The sequence below is a fragment of the Amphibalanus amphitrite genome, unplaced genomic scaffold (assembly GCF_019059575.1).
Source record: "Amphibalanus amphitrite isolate SeventyFive unplaced genomic scaffold, NRLGWU_Aamphi_draft 000232F_arrow, whole genome shotgun sequence".
NCBI classification, from domain to species: domain Eukaryota; kingdom Metazoa; phylum Arthropoda; class Thecostraca; order Balanomorpha; family Balanidae; genus Amphibalanus; species Amphibalanus amphitrite.
The window spans coordinates 66,135-70,000 of record NW_024881727.1 but is presented as its reverse complement, the minus strand read 5'-3'; positions in this window follow the sequence as shown (position 1 = coordinate 70,000).

Below are 3,866 nucleotides of genomic sequence, written 5' to 3'. Positions count from 1 at the left end.
AAGGTCAGGTCAAGGTCAAGTCAAGGTCAGGCCAAGTGAGGCAAGGCCATATATAGAAGGTACAGTCACTCCCCCGCCGACCAATCAGAGACAGATCCTGAGTGACGTCATCCCTGATGCTCGCAAGGGGTACTCCATTCCTTAACAACGTAAAAATGACAAACTTCATTTGAAGATTATTGATGGTACTTTTCACGTATTGCTCAACCATTGATGTCACTCGAAAGCCCAACTAATTTTCTAGCGACAAAAAAGAGCGGCAATATGCTAAGAAATGGCCGGTTTTGAAGATATAGGCGATTTAAAAACCCTCTGCAGTAGCAGAAAAGCAACGTAAAAACGTAACGAGCTTATATTTCTACTATAAATAAATCATTTTTCAGTATGTTTTTAGATAACGTATTGATATGATAAAACAAGTTTATTACAATATTTTTTATTATTTGTAACTTTATTTCAAAATAATATTTTCAAAAATGGCAGCGGTTGGCAAGAAGCTTGGAAGTGATTGTGGCGCACCACGCCATTATTGTCTTGAGGTCCCCTTTTGATGTCATCAAAAGTGGAGTGACATGGGCCTGAAGTGAGGTCATATTTTGAGCTTGATTGTAAAAACCAATGAAGGTGTTTATATGATGCAGGTTTTCACGAAGGATCAAATGGTGCTGTTCTAGTTCCAAAACTAGATCAAGAACTTAAAAATAGTTTGAGAAAATTTGGTTGGTGCTATGTTATTAACCCACGCCCCAGTGGCGGTCTCAGCCAACTTCACCCTAGTGGGAGGGGGGGGGGGGCATATGTTTTTACCCACCTCTAACTCAAAAACGGCTAAGTGGGCTAGAAAGACGCGATAAAAAGCAGTTGATAGCTCACAATGCGTATGTTTGAAAGTATTTCAGTCATATTTCATCTAAGAGCAGTATTGGGGTGACCAGAGGTCATCCAAGGTCAAAATTTGCGAATGGTCATTAATTTTTTTCACAAAACATGCCGTTATCTCAGGAACTATGATAGCTAGATAAACGCATTGAAAAGCAATCGATTGCTTTTGAGCTCTTCTTTTGATAAGGTCAAAATTGACCTCATGTCAACGGTTTAGACTCCAGAGGGCAAAAACTCCAAAAATAGCTGTTTTACGGAAAGTGTTTTTTTTTTCGACAATAACTTTCGACTAAAAAAGCCACGACATTTCTGTTGCCAGAGTCGTGTTCCTCTCGCTAAGAGCGTCGAATGAACTATAGTTTGACATTGAAAGGTCAACTTGAAAATTTGACCTCAGGTCAAGGTCATGACCTGACCGGAAAAGGTCATGTTGCATATCAGCCGATGCGTCTCGACAAGACAAACACAATGAGGCCATCGCCAGCGTTCTATCTCTTTCCAATCGAGAGTTATTGGCAAAAATCTGTCTGTAGCCTCAAATGACCTCGGATGACCTTTCTAGAGGCTATCAGCAAAAAAAGACACCTTGGTCATCACGGGTGGTCCAAATCATTGTGATTCTGAAATATTTGGACTGTTCCTAGGCGTACACACGGATCTAGAGGCATTTTCATTTTTCTCCATTGACTTGTAATGGAAAGGTCACGCCACTGGCCTAACCTTAGGTCACGGATACCTATAACAAAAAATCCGAGATATACAAATTATAGGCGCCTATAACATCATGCAATCCACCAAGTTTAAAACCTCTTTGACAAACACTGCAGGCTGGACATGATTGCAAACGTTTTTAGGCTTGGTCAGTTACTTTGACCTGGTGACCTGACCTGACATACCCTGGGGTAAAAAAATTCACACATTGTCCAAAGCTGATGTACAAAAAGCTACTTCAAGCGGCGCGGCGCTACGCACCGCGGTTTTTTATTCACACGCAAAAAAAAAAACGCGACAGGGAGGTAACATATGCCCTCCCCCCACTGGGGCGAAGGTTAAAGCTCTAATAACTCCTATATTTTTGAACTACTTCTTCTAATAGCTGGAATGTAGGTGTTTGATGACGGGTTGATTTTAGGGACGCCTCGACGGTACAGGCCACTTGACGGAAAGTAGCTGTACAAACAGTGCTTCTCTAACATGTACTTCAACATTTTCGATATTACTTCGAATTACTCAAAATTTTGGATTTCATAACAGCTTTAAAAACAATTTTTGACATATTTCGGTTTAAAATTCAAAAATTTCAGAAACCGAGATAGCCATTTGAAAGACAAAGTAGACTCACGTACACGCTTTTGTTACGTCTTAATTCCTAAAAAAAAAACTGAAGAGCTAAGACGCATTTGACGTTTTGCAGTTTTGGAACGAAAACGACTTGACATGACGTCACTGAAACGTAATTTTTCTCAAGAGTTATCCATTAGATTCCGCTCAAATTTTCAGGGAGCATGTTAACTTGATTTATGGTAAGGTACTATAAGTTTAACGTTGCTGGTTTAACGCGCTGAGAAGCTATTGGCGAAAAAGGGAAGGCAGATTCTGCCCCTTCCCCCTCCCCCTCCAGCGGGGCGCGGGCTAAAGGACGGGGCGGGGCGCGTCAACAGTGCCTCAATAAATCGTCTGATCGCCAAAATGATAGACGCAATGGATTTCTCGGGTCAATATCTAGCCGTAGCATCGAAATCCAGATGTTTGTATTTAATCTATTATCCCTTAATCGTCCCTTAACCCTCGCCGGCACAGGCCATTTTGAGTCCTTCGACGGCACAAGGGGGGGGGTACGACACCCCTCGCGTTTGGCCCCTGATCGAGCTAGAGCTTCGCGGAAAAAACGAGCGTGTTGCCCGTCACGAGAGGAAGCCGATGATACCCAATTTTAAAGGGACCCTCCCACCTTCAAAAAATTAATGAATTGGCATGAAAGTGATGTCGCTCGGTTCAGAAAGAGCGAAAACGAATATCTACCAAATTTCATCGAAAAATATTCACTGGTTTTCAAGATATTAGACTTTTACGATTGTTTACTTTTTGGGATCTCCGCTGTTCCTAGTGACTTTATTTGAAAGTGCGGCATTTGTTGCGCGCAAAGCAGCATATACCACCGCGTGCTACAAAACATTTTAGTCAAACATTTAAAAATCGTTAGATATCTGCGCTGACGTCACACATTCAGAGGGGTATTCCTATGCATTAGCCCCTCTGAATCAAAATGCCGCAATTTTGAAATTCAATATTTCCGATTTAAGGCATTTCTGGATGTTGTGAGTAAAGAAACCGGTAATTGTGAGCCAGGGACCCCATTTTGGCTATCTCAACTCAAATATAATGTTAAGGTGGGAGGGTCCCTTTAAGGTCCTAGGTCATCGGGTGACCTTCCAGGTCAGGTCAATGACCCGAAAACCGGGAAAATCGGGACCTGTTAGAAAGTCGTAAAGTGTGGCTGCTATGTGGTTTTCCGGGGTGCTGATCACGAATATCGTGTTAGTTTTGATCATAGATGATGTCTTTAAGCATTTAGACCAGGTCGGGTCAGGTCAGGTCAGGTCAACCGGTAGGGGCTGTGACGGGTATTCGTAATACGTGTCAACCGCCTCGGACAGCTTCGTAACATGTTACGAAGGCACCAAAACCACTTCGTAAATGTTCAAATGGCTGCTAAATTCGAATTCAGCTCCAAAAACTTCCTAGAAACATGTAAAACTCGAAAAAGTGAACCGAGGTCACCCGAGGTCACCAAAAGTCAATGGCCTGACCTGACCTTCAGGTGACCTTGACACCCAACCTAATGCATGGGAGCAACATCAAATCACATGTTTGAACGTTTGAAACCACGAAAAGCTTGCAAACGCGCGGCTAATGCGAGCCGACATGCGCCGAACCGCGATTTCGGCCAAACATGGTCACAGAAAAGAGGTCACAGGTCAAAG